The sequence below is a fragment of the Eublepharis macularius genome, chromosome 14 (assembly GCF_028583425.1).
Source record: "Eublepharis macularius isolate TG4126 chromosome 14, MPM_Emac_v1.0, whole genome shotgun sequence".
Taxonomy (NCBI): Eukaryota; Metazoa; Chordata; class Lepidosauria; order Squamata; family Eublepharidae; genus Eublepharis; species Eublepharis macularius.
Genome location: NC_072803.1, coordinates 28,581,538 through 28,602,390, shown reverse-complemented (window position 1 = coordinate 28,602,390; position 20,853 = coordinate 28,581,538).

Sequence of the window (20,853 nt, the reverse complement as noted above, 5' to 3'; positions counted from 1 at the left end):
TTTAGGATGAACGTGCATGTGACTCTCAGTCACCTTTGTCCAGGTGTTGCAGCGTATTATTTCACCATCTAGGATTTTTTTTAAAAAAATGGTTTAGAACTTGCAACATTTCTATGCAGGGAACCATAGCTTCTTTGTAGCAGAGGAGATGTTCTCTCTTTTTTAAGGTGGTATCTGGTGGCAGCTGGTAATTCTCCCAGTTCCATCCATCTGCCCCACTCAGCTCTGGACACCCAAGTATGAGCTGATAGCTGGTCTAAGCAGGTGGATAAATTTAGGTGGGTAGCACTGTTGGTTTGCTGCAGAATAGTGGGATTTGAGTCCAGTGACATCTTAGAGACCAACAAGATTTTCAAGGTATACGATTTCAACTTACTCTTGAAAACTTACACCCTGAAAATCTTGTTGGTCTCTAATGTGCAGGTGGACTCAAATTAAGGGGGCTAGAGTACTAGATATTGATTTGGGTCCAGCAGCACCTTAAAGACCAACTAGATTTCCAAGAAATCTAGATGGTCTTTAAGGTTCTACTGGACCAGAATCTTGTTCTTCTACTACAGACCAACACAGCTACCCAGCTAACACTGTCTTTTAGGATTGATTGGAAAGATCTGGGTTCAGATCTCTGTTCGGCCATGGCTAACTTTGATCAGTCATTCTCGCTTGTCTCACGGGATTGTAATGAGGATGACATGGAGGAAGACGTTGTGTGTTGCCCTCAGCGACTACTCTGCTCAATGAAATCTGAAGTCTTCCTCCAGCCTAGGGAGTCTTCTTCCACCTTAAGTGACTATTCCATCCGAGGATAAAGAGGGCTCCAAACTTCACTGACTGGAAGAGGATATATGCCACAAAAATGAGGAAGACGTTGTGTGTTGCCCTCAGCGACTACTCTGCTCAATGAAATCTGAAGTCTTTCTCCAGCCTAGGGAGTCTTCTTCCACCTTAAGTGACTATTCCATCCGAGGATAAAGAGGGCTCCAAACTTCACTGACTGGAAGAGGATATATGCCACAAAAATGAGGAAGACGTTGTGTGTTGCCCTCAGCGACTACTCTGCTCAATGAAATCTGAAGTCTTCCTCCAGCCTAGGGAGTCTTCTTCCACCTTAAGTGACTATTCCATCTGAGGATAAAGAGGGCTCCAAACTTCACTGACTGGAAGAGGATATATGCCACAAAAATGAATCTGAATACCTTTCTAGCTACTGACATCAGGCTTCCCAGCTTCCTGTTTGTTTTTCTCGACATTATATCAAAGAACAGATGCTCTCAGTATTTAGACGAGACCCGGCTTCTGGTACAGATTAATGGAAGGAGATAAGGATGGATTGTCTTCACTAAGCATTTTTTTAAGACTGAGTCAGGAAAGACAAGGCTTAAGCCCACACGCTCATCAGACAGAAACTTTGGTCCTTACGATACTTGAAAGGATTCCGAGCCTGAGAAGGAGTGAATTGCTTTTGTTTATATTGGTGCTGTTCCTCCCAGGAGTCCAACACAGCAGATGGAGGATTCATAGGTGGTCTCCTATCCAGACACTAGGCAGAAATTGAGCATCTGGGATAAATCAAGCTGCCTCATCTCCTGAGATCTTAAAGCCTACTCTAACCTCCTGTAGCTTTGAAGTGTTGAGAAGAAACTGTCCACGCATTTCCAGGTTTTTTTTCTTGACTAAGGTGTGGTTTGCATATGCAGGCAAAGGAGGTTAGAGAGCCCTGAGGCAGTAAAATAAATCGCCCTACTGTAGGGAGCATGTGATGGATTTTGCCTTTGGATGTTCCTTCATGGTAGAAACTCCACGCAGTTAGAAAATTAGCTCAACAGAGTGAAAGTTTCTGCCAGGTTTTAGTGTGCGTGTTTATATAAAAGGAGAACATTCCAGAATATGGCACCCCCTGCAGTCTACAGTAGCACAGTCAATTCAGCCATCTCAGGCAACCGCATATGTGCACTTGGCCTGACCTGGAAGAAATTGCTGGAAAAGCTGCATTAGCAGATATGGGGCACAGGAAGTTCTCTAAACCACACCTGAGTTCCATAGAGACAACCTTGCTTGCCAAAGCTGCTTTCTTAGAAAGGATTTGCTGCTTGTTTCTGGCTGTATGAAAAATCGGAGGAATGGACTGCCAGAATTTGGGACTAGGGTTGCCAGCAGCCTGGAGAAAAAAAGCCCCACTCCTTTAATAGATTCTTACTGGTATGTTCTGTACCTCTATGCATGAAAAGCTTCACCTACCCATTTCTCCATGTTAAGCTGCTCTTAAAGGGGCAGAACATTTTTCTCAAGGTCTGTTGGCAACCCTAAGTGGTAATTATTACTTTGCAAGATGTTGCACAGGCCTCTGTACTGTAACAACAAAGTACTCCTCCTTCCTGGTTTGAGATCACCTGGATGGATTCAGGCATATGACATATGATTGCCAACCTCCAGGTGGGACCTGGATATCTCCCTGAATTACAACTGATCCCCAGATTATAGGGATCTGTTACCCTGGATGAAGTGGCAACTTTGGAGGACATTACACCTTGCTGAGCCCCTCCTTTCCCAAATCTCCCCCTCTTCATGCTCCACCATGCAAACCTCCAGGGATTTTCTAACTCAGAGTTGGTAACCCTAACATGACACCAGGAGTCAGTCACAAAGCTCAGGCCCTACAATATAAGGGCTTGCTGACTGTCTCCTCAGTTTGGATACCTTACACCTGTTCACATATGAGTGCAACCTGCATGTATGTGCACACACCTTTTTGTAAGAAACAGCCAACACACATTCAAAAATGAAACCAGGGGCCAGTATTTAGATAAATTTGGGGCTTCGACCATATGCTCAACAATACGTGCACTGAATATAATACTTAAATTATTAACACACATGTAAATGAATGAAGCAGATTATTTGGATTCATTCCAGTCTGTTTTCAGGCCTAGACCACTCTGGGTTAGCATGGAAAAATGAGGACCAGCCCTGGAGACCTGCCCTGGCAGATGCTCCTTGTAAGGTGGATTCCTCAGAGCCTCCCCAAAAGGGAGCCTACACCAACTGGACTGTCAAGCTAGACAGCCCCAGGATGGACCTGCCTGCCAGACCTGCCACGACCTCTCCCAGGAGCAGAGAAGGCAAAGAGAGAGGACCAAGGCTTGGACCAGGCACAGGAATGCATGCTTGGCAGTCCAAGGCCTCCCCTCTGCTGGAAGAAAACAGTAAGTCACTGAGAGATCTGGAGGAGCTGACTCAGCTTGCGAGATAAGCCTAATGCTTAATCCACCACCATTACCTGTAAGGAAACTTCCTATATAAGCCTGCAGTGAGGCTGGAACCAGTGTGGGATCAGTTTGTGTTTTGTTGGGTAGGGTAGCAGCTATTGGAGTTGTCTGGACTTTGTGTCTAGATTTTTGGTTTTCCTTCCCCCCGCCTCCAGTTCTTTTGAAACTACTTTTACCCTGCTCTTTTCCCGGAAGCTGATTTTGAGTAAATTCTTTTCCTTGTGTGTAATAGGCTTTTTGGGGGGGGGAGGGTTTGATCTTGCCCACTCCCACCCATCTCTGACCTACTTCACCTTCTGACTAGAGATGGGCACGAACCGAAATATGAACCAAAATTAAGCATGAACCAGGCTGGTTCGTGGTTCGCAAACCATGGTCAATCAGATCCCATTTCTGACAAACCGCCACAAAGTTTTAGGCTGGTTCATTTGGTTTGTTTTTTGGTTCGTCACTGCAGACAACCTGGCACCAATCAATCAGTTTCCTCGGCTACAGGAGATGGACTTCTTGCAGACGTTCTGCTGACCTGTAAGTGAACTTCTACTGGCCGGGAAGTGACCTTCTGCTGACCTGGAAGTGACAATTTTCTGACCTGGATGTGACGTTTTCATGAACCAAACAAACCGGTTTGCAAACCAGGGGCAGGTTCGTGAAAGTTTGTGGTTCGTGAAATTTGACGAACCACGAACCAACCACATGGTTTGGTTTTTTTCTGGTTCATGCCCATCTCTACTTCATTTCCCTCCCTCCCTCCTAATTTTGATTTCCATCATTAAAAAAAATAATTTTCATAGAGCTAGATCAACCTACCATTGTAACAACATGTGCAGCAGACTCTCTCAACTCCCAGCTTTCATTTTTATAAAATAGTAAGTCTTGTAGCATGTTCCATTGCTGAGATAACACCCTTTTTCCTTGTATCGCTATATACATTTGTATTTTAAATGCTTTTTAATGTCTACTGCCTTAGGGACCCTAAATTGGGTGGAATAGAAATATTTTAAATTAAATAAAATGAAGATAAATCAAGTGTATACTGTACATAGATTATATATATATTTATTGTAACTTGTGAGCTGGGCTAGCGTCAACAAGCAAAAAGCCATTCCTGGCGGAGGTTCTTGTTTGGAGAGCTTCTAATTCTTTCTGAGCTGTATTTCGTTTTGGTCTTGCTTCTTGCCTTTGGCCCTGTGTCTGAGATTGCACCCAGCTTTCTGGTGAAGAGTGAGAGGAAAAGGGAACATGACTTCTTTCTTTCAAGCTCCTTTGCTCCAATGATCTTGAGCAGCGGATAAGGAGTCTTTATTTCTTTAAGGAAAGTATGGCAGAGAGAAAGACAACAAATTCACCAGCAAATAAGGAACTATATTGTCTTTTGATACAGTAGGAGGTAGTTTAGTTAAAATAGGAGGAATCCACAGTTCACAATAAGAATTGCAATGAGGACATTCCAATATCATATGGAGCAAAGAGTCAACCTTTTCCAAGTCACATTGACAAAGTCTATCCGAGTAAGGTATATTATGGTATCTACCATATAAAACCACTGAAGGGGCAGAATTCAGATGTGCGAGCATAAATGCTCTGCAATAGCGAGGATCTATTAAGAGTTTAATGTAGGCTGGGATTGTTGGAGATGGAAGGATGCCAAAGAACTGGGTGGAGCATACTGGAACATGACTTCTGAAAGCTTATACAACAATTGAATTAAATGGCTGAGTGAGGATTTGAACATGGGGCTCCCTAGTCTAAGGGCCAAACTAGGGAGATTCATGGTCAGATCCCCCTGAATGTTTTTCTTAAACAATTAATTCCAATGTGGATTGGGGCTGAGTTGTTTAGGAAGGTTAAACACTTTCTTCATGCCATTTTCCTGCCTTCCAATGGTGCCCTCTAGAGCAATAACAGTAGGTTGGGCAGAGAGAGACTGTGGCAGAGTGGGGATTCAAGCCTGAGTTTTCTACACCCTAGTCTGATACTCTAATCTCTTCACCATGTTGACTCCCATATGACTTGTTCAGGAGAGCCATTCATGTCTCCTAGCACCGTGTCTAGCTTGGCCCTGAGGCCAACTATCTAGCTAGGTCTCAACTGGCATGCCACAGTGTGGAGTATTCACATTCCATGCCCTGCTTTTGATTGCATCAATGCCCTTGGCCTTATCCTCTGCTAGTGGCATCACTGGATGACTTTGTGTCTGCTCGCCCTTGTTCACCCAGTTGTAAAATGGAGGCAGCATAACAGTGATGCATAATGACAAAGAGCATGGGAAGGTGCAATGCTGACAGGAATTATTATTAGTATCCTGTCTACACGTTGCTTTCCTTGTGTAAAAACACCTACAGTCCAGATGACATTATGGATATTGTTCAGGCAGCTGCAGAGAGTGAAAGGAGGAACAGGCTAAGATCATCCACTTGGATCAGTGCTCCATTGATCACCCACCACATTACTGGATTTCTTTCACAGAATGTACTTTGGGAAGAAACTATTAAATGGTTCTATAGCTAAAGGATGAAAACCACATCTGTTCAATCAGACTATTGGAAAAACAGCAGAATCAGTGAGATTCTTTTTTCATACATTCAGCTGACAGAACATTGAATGCAGTCTTCAGTGCTTGAAATGTTTGTGTGTCGCAGTCCATTTTTTAATCTTCCCACATGCTGAGCATCACACCAAGGAAACTAACAAGCCATCTATGTAAGAAAATGCCTCCACCTTCCCTGTCTTTATGACTCAAGATGGAAGTCCATCAGCCACACTTCCTCTTTTCATATTTGCATTTATGAACAATACAATCAAGGGCTGTTTTTGATGTTAAAAATGCTAAATAGCCTCTTTCTAACATAATTAAGGAATTGTTTCCTCTTAGGGGACTCATTTCTTTAAGCCGAACTAGCTTAGACACTCCATGGAGAGATCTTCCCAACATTTTTAAAAATGGAAATAACTTTTCAGAATCTTGATTTGGATAGGGGTTGAGGGTGAAGGAGGGGCTTTTACTCTTGAACCCTCCTTCCTTGTGATGTTTTTTAGCTCTAGAAGGGGAAAAGGGAGAGCGGTTTTCTTTATGCCATACTTTTTTTCCCCTTCCAGAGTTAATAACAGTTCGATGAGTGCTGTTTGAATCAGAGAAGCCATGCAAAGAAGGTTTAAATGCCTTGCAGTGCTCAATATGTGTGTTGTGACTCCATGTATCCCCAGTGCAAATAAGGATTCTGCATCATTGCTATTTCCACTTGAAAAACACTGGGAAGATTAAGAACTGGCTTTTGCAGAATCTTGTATGGTTTTTATCTAACAGATTGTCCTATGCAGAGCGACAAGCTTCTAAGCCCCATTGGCTTCAGTGAACTTGGGAAGATCTAATTCTGCTTAAGTTGAGACTGTAAGAGAAGAGAGAGGATCCGCTTTATACAACCAGTTTCTTGGAGGTATGCCAAAGTACGAGCAGGGCTGTCTTTTCTTAGCAGGAAAAAGAAGCATGGCAGGTTTGAGAGAAAAGTTCACTACTACTACTACTACTACTACTACTACTACTACTACTACTACTACTACTATTATTATTATTATTGCTAATCTGATGCAGCACTAAAATCCAAAATAAAACATGTCTTGCCCACTAGTATATAATAATCTAAAGACAAGACATGTTAGAGAGTAACAGAAAGGAAAATCAAAGGACAGGAGGGTCATACAGGAAGTTGGAGTAAACAGATGGCTCTTAAGGATGTATACTTGAATGTAATAAGAGAAGACGAGAATATTGCATGGAAAGACATTCCAGTGGACTGGAGCTGCAAGGGTAAAAGGAGGGGGTAATCTTGGGTTTAGCTGGAAGAACTGGATTTATGGGTGAAAGTTCTGAGAACATGTACAGAAAAAGGATAGACGAGAAATGCAGAAGCTAAAGGTTTCGGCAATTTTATAGGTTGTCTGCAGAAAAAAAAATATATATTATAAATATAAATAAATATATATATTTAGATGACCTGGGACTGACTGAAAAAGCAACCTTTCAAGATCTGTCAGTCTCATCTGTTCCCATCTGTCATTAATGATTTTTTGTTTTCTTTTAAGTCACACCTTTATACTTATGTGTTGTTTTTATGTCAATGTACACATGCTTGCTACAAAAATATCATTGCAGTGCATTTGTTTTCAAGGGAAAAATCTGTGGCAACGAATGAGAAAACGATGCGAAAATCTGTAGTCTCTAGATTCGCTTCTCACAAGGAAAAGTAAAATTGAAATGGGGATATTCACAATTAACTAGAAAGCTGGTAACATTTCTTTGTCATCTTTACACGTTATAAAATCCAGGTGGCCCCTTCTCCCTTATAAAGTACTATGGGGAAGAAGTGATTTGCACTGAAGAAAGGCCAGGAAAGCCTCTGTTCTCAATGGAAATAATTTTGGTGTTGATAAAAATTACTTGTGAAAAGAAGTTTCAAGGATAAAGTGGCTGGTAGAGGAGAGTTATATTCTCCCTGGCCCTTCTCTTGTGTAAATAACCTTTCTTTAAGGTGCTGTACAAGTAAGAACGTAAAATAAGTCCTATTAACGCTTTATGATGAGCCATGATGAGATCCACAAATATCTAGTTTAGCCTTAAACACTAGATGTGACAAGGTGAGGCATGGATTGGGGCCATTGTGCTGATAAAAGTGTGTGTGTGGGGTGTGTGTGTGTGCTCAATTTGTTCCTCTGGAGTCATTTTCCAAATCAAAACATCCTTCTGGGCGATTTTAGCTGTGTTAGGGGAAAAAAAGAAAGGCAGTCCTCCTTTACCTGACTTATTTCCCCTCTGCCAGGCTACAAGCAATTTAGGGTGGTGATTTTTTTTAAGTCAGGGAGATAATGTGTGTACTATGCCCTCTCCCTCTCCTTCCTTAGCACTGCACCCTCTCCTTCCTTAGCACTGCACCACAGCCCACATTTCTCTTCCCCTCAGCAGCTACTTTAAAAACGAAACTACACACAAGGGGATTTGATTACAGATCCACAATAAGCCATGTAATTAGGCCTAGAGATGTGCATTCATGAAAAAATGAAATAAAATGAGTGATCCTCATTTATTAGTACAATGGAAGATCTTTCAATGGCTAGGATCATGTCACAGAGCAAAATTTGGGGCTGTAAGAAGTAGCCTTGGCTCATGTGCCAGCATGATCCCTTGGAGCCCAAATTCTGCTCTAAGGTATGATTCTGGCACATTGAGAACAGTTCTGAGCAGTAAGATGCAACAATGGTACTCTACAGTCCCTTCCAAATTATGGCAGTCCATGGTCTCCAGTGACAGCCCAGCCTGTTATAACAGGCAGAAATGACTTGCAACTTGTCTTCAGTTCCTGTGCATGTGGAGAAAAGACTTCAACTTCTTTGCTGTGCTATTAGTCTGTGGGCCAAGCTACACATGATGAATGACACTTGAACGGCAAGTGTATTTCTCCTTGTTCACTTGCCGTCCACTCAATCCACTTGCCATTCAAGTGTCATTCGTCATGTGTAGCTTGGCCCTAATCTACAGTGGTCCTAGGGATGTGCTGTTCAGAAAAGCACAAATGCCCACCAGTTCAGCGTGTGCCCTGTTTGTTGGTCAAGAACAGAGACCTGGTTTTTTTAATGATCAGTCCAATAGTTTGTCAGCAGATGCTGAGCAGATTATTTCACTGTATTCCATCCTAACCTCGCAGCACAGCACAATGGATTTTTTGCACATGTGCATTCTGACATAGCTCAGTTGAGTTCTACTACCCCCCCCCCCCCGCACACACACATTCCTACTGCACTACTGTTCTTCTCAACAGGCAATTGTTTAAATAGACAATTAGATTGCTCACAGATCCTATAAATCAGTCATCAATAGATGCTGCAACTTAATAAAGTCCTACTCTGCAGTGTTTGTCTAAGGATCAAACCAAACAATCTGGGGATGCGTTGGGGATGCTGCTACTATTTTACCTTTGCAATTTCCTCAGTTTACAACTGCCTTTGGGGTGTTTGAGCTCTTGATAATGGCTTGTGAGGGGAGACGAGAGTGCCCCCCCACAGTCCCAAAAATAACTGGGACCCTGTGGAGTTATTAAACTGAGGAAATTCCAGTGGTAAAACAGCAGTATCATCCCTGGGTGTGCCTGGTAATACAGTCTCATTTATTTTGGTCCTAAGTAGTCCTTAGTGATGCTAGTGGCTGCCAATCAGTGTGACTTGGGAGTGTGTTGCATATGTGCAGTTTTGGGAAAGCCCAACAAAGACCAGTTCTGCAGACATTCATGGCTGCCCAGCTCCCATCCGTTCAACTCTTCCTTACATGGCAAGTTTGACCACTGAATGAGTTCACAGTGAAATTCACAGTATCCCTAGTGCAATTTGACTTGCTAGGGAAACCCACATGTACCCTTAGCATCAGCAGGTCAAATAACACCCCTGTCCCAATCATTTCAGGTAAGGAAAATAGTGCAAATGGAAGACTGGAGCCCCTTCTTCAAACACCTCAGTCATGATGCAGTCACAAATTACATACATGGTAATTGGCTGCAACTGGCATGATGGGAACCTTGGACTCAACATGTATAAGCTGTAATGCATGGCTAGAAAAATGAAAACAAATGGACTAATAAATGGAAAGGAAAACAAAGACACAAGGTCTTTAAAACAAGCAGAATAGGATAAACAAAACTTTTTGTGTGTGCAGTCTCCTATTTAATCCTATAAGGGTTTTGTTACCCACAGCTACAGTGTAAGTTATTGTTTAGCACTACGTGCCTTGGAGGAAGAGTAGAATACAAAGGAGGTATGAATCCATGTTGTGCAATACAAAGCAGCACAACAAAAACCTTAAAACACAGTAAAATCCTAAGCATAGGATCTTAAACACTTACAGTGAAATCAATGGGCATAGACTGAAGTAACTTTGTTTAGGATTTCACTGTTTGTCTCCAGGAATGTCAATCTTCCTTATACATGTTTTATTTCTGACAGTTATAAGAACCACATAGTGATGCAGAGTTTTTTTTTTTTTTAATGGAAGAGGTTTGTGCAATTTAAGCAAATCTGTCCTGAGCACTGAGCATGCCATTGAAACATAATCCAGACTACTTGAAGAGAGATTTTTTCTCTCTGTGTGAACATTTTACAGAATAATTTCCCATGAGGGTAAAGAGCCCAGCTCATGTTTTTGTTTCAAAGGTTTGAAAGTGATGTTTAATATTATTTTATATATGTTGTTTTCCGCTCTGAGCACGTTCGGGGGGAGAGCAGACTAGAAATATAATTAAAAAAATGAAAAGATGATGATGATGATGTTCAAGACTAGATAAATAAATAATATGGGGAGGACTAGGCCCTGGGTTGTAAGTACACAGTATGCAGTCTCTAGCCAACGTTATGTTCTCATAGGCAGGAAGCAAAGAAAGTTCTTGATTGCTTGCCATAGATGACAAAACCAAGAACTTCCAGCCATGAGATAAGACTGACACATGTCAATGTGGATGTTTTCTGGATTCTTGAGGCAGAATCTCCATCCCCAGTTAAAAAGTTACCACTTGGCAACCACCATTGGAAATCATATACAGTCTCACATGATGGCTAATGTCAACTTGCTGGGTTAGTTGGGTCTCACGTAAATTTTCCACTAATGGAAGGGGTAGTACAATTTTTGCTGATTTCTCCCTACAGTAGACCTGCAGCTCCCTCTCATATTCTTCTTGTAAATTCCCCATCCTCCAGGTAAGGTTGTCAGCTCTGGCTTGAGAAATGCCTGGAGATTTGGGGGTGCACCACCCCCAATAGTTCATCTTAGCCAGGGCTATCACAGCTTGGGAGCTAAGCAGGGGTGGACCAAGTAAAACTGGGGTTTCTACACAAAGAAAAGCAATTGCAACCCACCTGTGCTCATTTCCAGCCTGGATCATCCCAGGGATGGGGTCTTCATGAGTCGTTTGTGATTTGATGGCACATTCTTCTTTGTTCAAGGGGAGGGTGGGTTTTGAATAGGGGAGATACCTCAGTGCTGGAGTCCATCCTCCAAAGCAGCCATTTTCTACAGTGAAGCTGAGTTGAAACTGCAGGAGTTCCAAGCAATATCTCGAGGTTGGCAACTGTCAGGAGCAGCATTTGGCGGGAGGGGGGGGGGAGGTATTTGGGACAGGAGGCAAAGAAGTTCATTCAGCTGATGCAAATCGTTTCCATCAGTAGAGTTTTACAGCGGGATCCAAGTTACTCTCTCTCAGTTCCAGCTGAGTGCTGCTTCAGTGGAATTCAGTGGAATTTTCGTACATTTCCATGAACTATGTTGAGAAGTGGTAGTTTCATTTTGCTTGGACTGGTTCTTTGCTGTCAGTCACACCACTCACATGGAAGTGGCTTTCAGCAGAACAAGGGCTTGCCCTCAGAACTTGCCTCTGGTATCATCATGGCCCTTCTCTGAGACATGTAAGGAAGGTAATTTTAAAGTGAAGAATGCCTTTGCCTAATCAGTAAATAATGGCACACAGGCTTCCAAACCTTGTGATTTCTGTGCAGGAATTTCACTCAGAGCTACTGAAGTTCCAATGTTCACAGTTTCATTTCTTTCCCTTCATAATTTTGGCAAGATTTCTGTTCACTATTGGTTCTGTACATTCACTTATAGCATAGGCATTGCATTACACGTACATGCTGTGCTCTTGCACGGCCAAGTTTATGGGGTCCACCATTGATCATGGCCAGACCCATACACTCCCCCCCACCTTCCATCTGTGAGAAGCACAGATCTTAGTCGGGGAGGAATCATAGCTTAATGGCCAAGAATGAAGAAGGACCCAAGTTCAGTCTCCAGCATCTCCAGCTAAAAGGGCCAGGTAGATAATGATATGAAAGACCTTTGCTTGAGATCCTGGAGAGACACTGCCACAGAGCATACAATACAGATGTTGAGAGACCAGTAGTCTGAGACCAGTCATTAGCCATGAGTTCAACTAGCAGATATTGACAGATTTCCCAAATTGAGACGAAAGTCTAGTATTTCTGTCTTTAGACTCATTCCCACACTCTGCTTCCAAAGCCTGCCTCAAACCTCAAAGCCATTTCTCACTGGTGTTGTGTGAACACCAGCACCAGCTCCTAAGGAATTACACACCCATATGGATTTGTTGTTGTTGTCTTTGAGACACAAAGTAGCATAAAGCTTCAGGAACACCACCATCTAGAGCAGTCACCCTACCATGGTTTGTACTGTGTGTTCTTTCTGTACATTTGTATGCACAATTCATACAGGTGATGCTTAAAAAGTATATTTTCCAGGGGGGAGGGTACAAAAAGAAAGAACTGTATATTTGAGTCACACAACAGAGATGCACGATTGACGTAGGGATTTGGGGGTGCAGAGATGAGAAGTTCAAAATCCTCCCCTCTTAGTGCATATGGTTTTGTTCTTGCCTAACCATCTCTCTTTTTAGAACTTAATTAACGTGTAGGCAGACTTCCTCCCCATTGTCCCTTTCTCCCTTCCTGCTGCTGAGGTGGGGGGAAAAAGCAAGACTCCTGTTGTGGGAGCTCCCCGGGAGGAGGCTGCCTGTGTCCACCTGCTCAGCAGGGTTAGAAGCTTGCAAAGGGGAGTGTGGGAAGTAGAGGGGAGGTTAAGATTTATGCTTTGGTGATCTGTCCTTAAATGGTATTGCTGACATTTTTTAGCAGTATCTGGCTCAAAGGATCTCGTGAGTGCCCTCTGCTAGGTAATTATCCTTTCCGCTGTGATTAACGGTAACGTTTTACTGACAAATGCAAGTATGGAAGGCAGCTCTGAGGACGATGGTAGTTAAGGGAAGGGTGGATTTGGACAATTGTTCTTTTTAAGAAGCTGTTCTTGCAGACATGTACACTATTGTCAGCTGGGTGAAATTTTTGGGTGTGTGTGTGAGAAACAGGGGTTTTGTGTGGGGCTGTTTTATCTGCCTATTTTCCAAGGAGCTTGTAGTACCGTCCGTTTTGGCCTCATAACGATTGTGTGAGGTAGGGTGGGCTGAAAGAGACGTGGTCTGCTGCAGCCCCCCTCTGAATTTTACTGTCTTTGCTATGAAGGCATTTCCAGTTGCATCTCCTGCCCTATGAGCAGCAGTAAGGGGAAGGCAAGTCTCTTGGCTAAGTGGTAGAACATTTGTTTTGCATGCAGAAAATGCCATGTTGAGTCCTTGCAAACTTTAGTTAAAGAAACGTCAGCAGCAAGTGTTGGGAAAACTCTTTCTTTGTAACATGTGAACTGTCCCTGATCAGGCAAAGTGCACGTGGACTTTGTATAGATGTGTTCTGTGGATTCTTGGCCTGGGAGCATAATTCCCAGGTGTATAAATGTAAAGGGTAAAGGTGCAAGCACCGTGCAAGCACCGAGTCATTACTGACTTGTGGGGGACATCGCATCACGATGTTTCCTTGGCAGAACTTGCCAAGGTGGTTTGCCATTGCCTTCTCCCAGGAAACTGGGTACTCATTTTACAGACATTGGAAGGATGGAAGGCTGAGTCAACCTTGAGCCAGCTACTTGAATCCGGCTTCCGCCAGGATCGAAATCAGGTCACAAGCAAAGCTTGGGCTGCAATACTGCAGCTTACCACTCTGTGCCATGGGGCTCTTCAGGTGTATGTGGGCCCATAATTCAGACCAAGAGCATAGCACACAAAGAAAAGGGGTTTCAGCCTTCTGACCTCTAGTGGCACCAAAGAACTACTATTTCCTTGTCTGGGAGATGTATGTGTCTGTTTAAGTAGCTGTTCCCTGGGGCCATTTCAGGATGGGAAACACTGCAAAAGGAAATGTTGAAGCCACTTCATATACAAATTGTTCACACCTGGGAATTACATAAAATTACAGGTGCCTCTCTGACCCAAAGTCCGTATGGTGGCCATATGTCTGCCATGCAGACTTTGTAAGAAGTGGATTGACTATTCAATCCTGGAGATTCACGGGTAGTCAGAATATTCAGAACTGAGCTACATGGAACAACTCTGGACTGCTTCTGCATCAGACATGGGCATGAACAACAACAAAAAAACAACCCGAACCACGAGGTTTGTGGTTCATGGCTTTTCATGAACCAAGAACCACAAACTGGCATGGAACTGGGCCCAGTTACGAACCAGTTCATGGTTTGTGGGGTTTAAATACCCCTTTCTGGCCGCTTAGCAGCAGCAGGGAAAGGGGCATTTAACAGGTTAAAGGGCCCTTTCCTGCCTTGCAAGGGGCAGGTTGCTTTAAACTATCAGCTGGCAGGTGGAGGGGGGCATCCCCCCCTCAATGCCTGCCAGCTGATTATTTAAATGGACCTGCTGCTTGCAAGTGGCAGGGCCCTTTAAACTGTCCAAACCCCAGCCCCCCACCCCAAGCCCCAATTCCAGCCCCAGCCCCACACTTACCTTACTTTGCGGCCCGTGGTGTCCTCCTTCTCCTCCTGCGAGGGGTGGGAAGGCCATTTTTTGCCTCTTCTGCCACTGCGTGGGCCCACAGGGTGGCAGAGGATGCCAAAAACAGCCTCCCTGCCCCTCAAATAGTCACCACAATGGCCATTTGAGGGGCAGGGAGGCCATTTTTGGCCTCCTCCACTGCCCTGTGGGCCCGTGCAATGGCGGAAGAGGCCAAAAATGGCCTTCCCGCCCCTCGCGGGAGGAGGTGGAGGATGCTGCAGGCTGCAGCTAAAGCTAAGTGTGGGGCTGGGGCTGGGGCTGGGGCTGGGGCTGGGGCTGGGGCTGGGGCTGGGGCTGGGGCTGGGGTGGGCGGGGTGGGCTGGGGGCTGTGGTTTGGGCAATTTAAATGGCCTTGCCGTGGCAGGTGCCTTTAAAGTATCAGCTGGTAGGGAGCGAGGGGGGGATCCCCTCCTGCTGCCTGCCAGCTGATAGTTTAAAAGGACCTGCCACTTGCAAGTGGCAGGAAAAGTTTATATGGCCATTTCCCTGGGGAAATGACCATTTAAGCTGCCCCTGTAAATATGACCCAACGAACCAGTAGACCAGTTCATGGAAGTTCGTGGGAACAAGCTTCCACGAACCACTGGTTCGCGAACCACGAACTGGTCTGGTTCATGCGTTTTTTTGGGTCGTAATTCGATTCATGCCCATCTCTATTCTGCATTCACCCTCCTAAAAGGAAGGGAAGCCATAGAACAACATTTTGTATCTCTGTGTATTTACATTCATGAACTATAGAATTAAGAAAATGTCTCCAATTTCTGCCACTGTGTGATTTATCTTCTATAGGAAGTGTGTGTGTGCCCATTTGCAGCTTTTAAAAATGTTATTAAAAGGCCTCCCTATCATCATCCCAAAAGTCAAAATCAGGGCAATTTTTTAGTAGCGAGTGGTACTACAAAATAGGATCTGTCCCTGATAAACGGGAACAGTTAGGCTATTGATTTATTTACTTCGTGTATACACCACCTTTCTCCCCAATGGGGACCCAGCACAGCTTACATTCTCCTCTCCTCTATTTTATCCTCACAACAACCCAATAAAAGCATCTTCCGATTTTCTTGCATGCAGATCATGGAGGGTAAGTTTAATGACTTTTCCTGGCATGACTGATTATAGTGATGGTCTGGCAATGTTCAAGGGAGGAGAGATGTATGCCACTGGATAATGCTGGGAAGATTGATTTTTTTTTCTCCCTTGTTTACCTACTGCTGAAACAAATCTGTCAAGGGATAAAGTTCTGCTCAAGTTATCCAGCTCCCAGTAGCTTTTTCTGGTTCCCTCTTTTACATTCAAGACTTGGATCCCACCACCTCCTCTGTTCACTAGCTTTTTTCTGGTTTGGCATATAAACAGTGGTTTTGTTTGGAGATAAGATGCATTTATCTCAGTGGGACTAACTTCTCAGTAAACATGCCTAGAGTCAGGGTGTACATATCAATATCCTATCATTCTGGAAAACCATATGCTTATGGTCAGGGCTTTTTTTCTGGGAAAAGAGGTGGTGGAACTCAGTGGGTTGCCCTTGGAGAAAATGGTCACATGGCTGGTGAACCCGCCCGCTGATCTCCAGACAGAGGGGAGTTTAGATTGCCCTCGGCGTGGAGGGCAATCTAAACTCCCCTCTGTCTGGAGATCAGGAGGCGGGGCCACCAGCCACGTGGCCATTTTCAAGAGGTTCCGGAACTCTGTTCCACCATGTTCCAGCTGAAAAAAAGCCCTGCTTATGGTGTGGCTGCAGTTCATTTAAGCTCCTTTCCCTTTGCTATTATTTCCATTCTAAAAACAAGCCGCCCTGAGCCCATCTGTGGGGAGGGCAGGGTATAAATCGAATAAAATAAATAAATAATAATAAATCTCCATGTTAGCTTTTTCTTTTTTTAAAAATAGTTTTTCTGCTACTGGAATTCGAGGGAGTGCTTCCAAGACCCTTTTGCTGATTTTCTAACAGTTGCTGTTTTTAATTTTCTGGTTTTATCTTTTTCATTGATAATTTTAAAAATTATTTATTTGTTTAGATTTGTATTCTGCCCTCCCTGCGCCAGCAGGCTCAGGGCAGATCACATTTATATACATTAAAATTACAGCCACAGTTTAAAACATAACAAATACCATATAAAATATTTAAAACAACCAGAAGCGGCACAAACAGTTCATTAATCCATTGACAGATAATTTAAGAGGAAGGAAACTTCTTTTCTGGAGGTGGATGTTCTAATAGGGATGTTCTACCCTATTTTGGCTGGTGGGGGCCCTACCCAGCATCAACCAAAGGCCTGGCGGACCAGCTCTGTCTTACAGGCCCGTCAGAATGATAACAAATCACACTGGGCCCTGATCTTATTAGACAGAGCATTCCACCAGGGTGGAGCCAGGATCGAAAAGTCCCTGGCTCTGGTTGACGCTAGGTGGGCGTCTCTGGGGCCAGGGATCACTATAACGAGATTGGAAGCCACCTGGGAAGTCCATATGCCAAGAAGGTGGGACAGAGAAGTCTAAATAAATGTTCCATATGACTTAAGTGTTTAAGCTGTGTCTGAATTATGTCCTAGGCCATTGACCTAGTCTGTTGTCTGCCTGTTTTAACCTTAGCAAATATATATATATATGGATGCCTTTTATTTTGCTTTTCTGAGTATCTAATCTCATCTCTTTATTTTTGGGAACATTGATAGGTACATGCAGTTAGGGAGTATGTGAGACAAGGGAGTTTTATCCTTTCTGTATTGCAAAAATCAATTAAAATTAGTTTTTAGAACTGAAAAATGGGGAAGAAATGCCCTCCAAGGTCATGTAGGTGGTGATCACGGCAATAGCCACATCCAGATTTCTAGCCATTATAACACATCATTATTTTTTAAAAATAATGCTGCTCACTTGTTAGAAGCCATCTGGATTCATTTTACTAACGTCACTCCAAGCTGCTCGGTGGGCTCTTCAGACCATACTGTGCTTTGGATGCTCCACCTGTCTTTTTATGGCACAGTATAATCTAGATGAATGAGGTGTGTTTAAAAGCTAGCAATCAGAGCTGGCAAAGGGGGGTTGACTGGATGACCTTCAGGATTATAGAAGATGATATGCTATATAAGAACATCTATGCTTGATTAGACAAATGATACATCTATTCCAGCATCCCGTTTCCTACCAAAACCAATCAGATGCCTCCAGAAAGAATATATACACTGCAAAGACGTAAAAACTTTGCTCTGTTGTTGCTCCTTAGTAACTGGTATTCAGAGGTATAGTGTAACTATCATACCCAACAGACATTGATGGGTCTATCCTCCATCAGTTTGTCTAATCCCCCTTTCAGAGCCTTTGTAGTTAGAGGACACATCACTACACCTTGTCTCGGTGAGTTCCACAAGTTAATTATGTGTCATATGAAAAGTACAAAGGTACAAAAGCATCTTGAGTTTAGCCAATTGTCATTACAATCTAGCATAGTAAATTAAAAGAAAAAGAAAAACATAAATCATAGATATCAAGATACCAAGTTTAAAATTCTCATGTTAAAACATAAACCCCTTAAGATGCAGCATTTGCTTGTTTTTTCCTAGCTGCTAAAATAAATGGTGACACTTAATGATATTAAGTAATAATACTTGGCATATTTACAGAACTTGCAGTGTCTATAGTGTATCATGGTCATTATAACATAAAATGGTCATGAAAAGTAAGCCAGTTTTGCCATGTTGCATGTAAAGGGGGCCTCAGGCAGAAAGAGTGGTTTACCAAAGATCATTTACTGAGTTCCTGACAGAGGCGAGCTCAATACCAACAACCTCCAGCATTACAATCAATCATTTTATGTTGTATCAGTTATAATCAAGAGTGTCTGCAGAAACAATTGGGGCGGGGGAGACCTATTGTAACTACTGCTTGCAGTCTTTATGCCACTAAATTTAGAGTCCCAGAGGAGGCAAATGCCCCACTGCCTCCTAGGCTTGCCATTTGCATGGGGGCAGCATGCAAGCTCCTGCCCCCAGGCTGCAGGCCCCACTGGGGCTCTCCACTCCAGCAGGAGCAAAAAATTGGGAACAGGGAACAATGTTGCAATGTCATGTCTGATGTGTACCTGGAAGTTACATCATGGTGCTCTGGAATTTGCTTATCTTTATGGTACGAACTGTACAGACAGACCAATTCCTAGAGTGTCATGCAACATCATGCAATGTCACTCCCCACCCCCAAATACTCAAGTTTGTTGTCAGCACTTGACTGGCAGCCCTGTTGCCTCCCTGGCATACCCATAAGTATAACCATGGCTTTTTTTTCCAGCTAGAATGCAGCGGAACTGCCTTCCAGCACCTCTTAAAAATACTCACGTGACTGGTGGGTATTTGGGCCCAAAACAACCAGGATTGGACCACTGCCAGTCAGGGAAGTGCTCTCCCATATGGCAGCAGTGCGTTCTAGGGCAATTTTGGCCCAAATTAAGCCCCCTGTGGAGTTCAGGAGCACTCCTGGGGCAGCCACGGCCAGCTTGATGATGTCACTTCCCATAAGTGATGTCATCACACAGTCCCAGGAGTTCCACCACCTGTTTCCCAGAAAAAAGCTCTAAGTAACTATCACAAGTTTTGTGTGTAGGTATATCTTCAGTCTGGGGTGGGGCATAAATCAATTGCTACTTGACAGCACATACACACACATCTGCAGGAGTTCTTTCCTATCCTCAGGTCAATGAAACCGATTCTCTGTGTGCATTAAAGAGCCAGTGTGGAGTAGCTGTCAGATCAGCTGTGGACAGCCAGTTCAAATTTCCCTTTAGCCATGAAGCCCAGTGCCCAAACACGTATGATACAGGACATTTTGTGAAGGAGCTCCAAAGTGCTTTTTCCATCAAAAATCAGGCAGATGGACCCCCAATTTTGATTGGGACCATGGTCCAAGGGGAGAGGGAGTTCTAGCGTCAACACCATTTTCTGGCTTAAAATAGTCCCATGGAGCTGCTGTTTACCCCAGTGGCTTGACGTATCAGTCCTGATCCATCCAAAGGATATTCATATTCAGGGCTTTTTTTCTGGGAAAAGAGGTGGTGGAACTCAGGACCGCACAATGATGTCACTTTGGGTCAGCTGGAACAAGGGGGGAGTTGTTTAAAGTTTAAATGACCCTTGGCAAAAATGGTCAAATGGCCAGTGGCCCCACCCCCTGATCTCCAGACAGAGGGGAGTTTAGATTGCCCTCCACGCCACGGCGTGGAGGGCAATCTAAACTCCCCTCTGTCTGGAGATCAGGGGGCAGGGCCACCGGCCATGTGACCATTTTCAAGAGGTGCCGGAACTCCATTCCACCACGTTCCCACTGAAAAAAAGCCCTGTTCATATTTATTCCAATGTGAAAAATAAGTTCAGGTCAGGAAAACAGGGTGTGTGTGAGGGGAAGATAAATCCCCCTTCCCCTGCAGTCTGGATCTGATTTGAGGCTCCACGTGCTTTTAAAAAGAAAAAAAAATCACCTCCTAGCAACTCTTGAATTCTGGTGATCTGTGGGTTAGTCACGCCCTCTTGGAAAACCTACCCGACAGGGTTGTTGTGAGGATACAAATGGAGGAGAGGAACAACATCACGAACTCTTTGAAAAATGGGCAGGAGCAAAATGTGATAGATGAGCCACTTCCCTGGGAAGGAATTCCACTGAGGATTCGGTTTCGTTTTCTCAGCCATGCCGGACGCTCCTCTCGGCTGGTCCGGGAGGAAACGACCGGGCACCCTGACCGGGCGGCTGATCCGTAAGGATTAGCCCCCAGGACTCCCAGGGAGGGAGCCAGGGTCCGGGACGCGGCGGGAAGAACTCCCCGAAATCAATGCGGGGGGGGGAATTGCCCGTTTGTCCCTATGGAGGCCGGCAGATGTGCGCGGCGCCTCGAGTGCCGCCGGGCAACGAGAAACGGCAAGTAAAAGAAACAGGCGGAAGCCTGTAAACAAGCGAATCCCTTCTGTTCTACAAGCGTTTGTGAAGGAGAGGTTGATCTGAAGAAGACTCACTCTTCCCCTTCGTGGAGTTCCAGAATTTTGTTGGCGCCCCCCCCCCCCCAAAATGGCAGCAAAGAAGCAAAGTCCCGCTCTCGGTAAGTCAATCTCGGCCACCTTGCAGAAAGGGGAGTCGCTCGAAGAGTTGGTGCGCAGGGCGGTGGT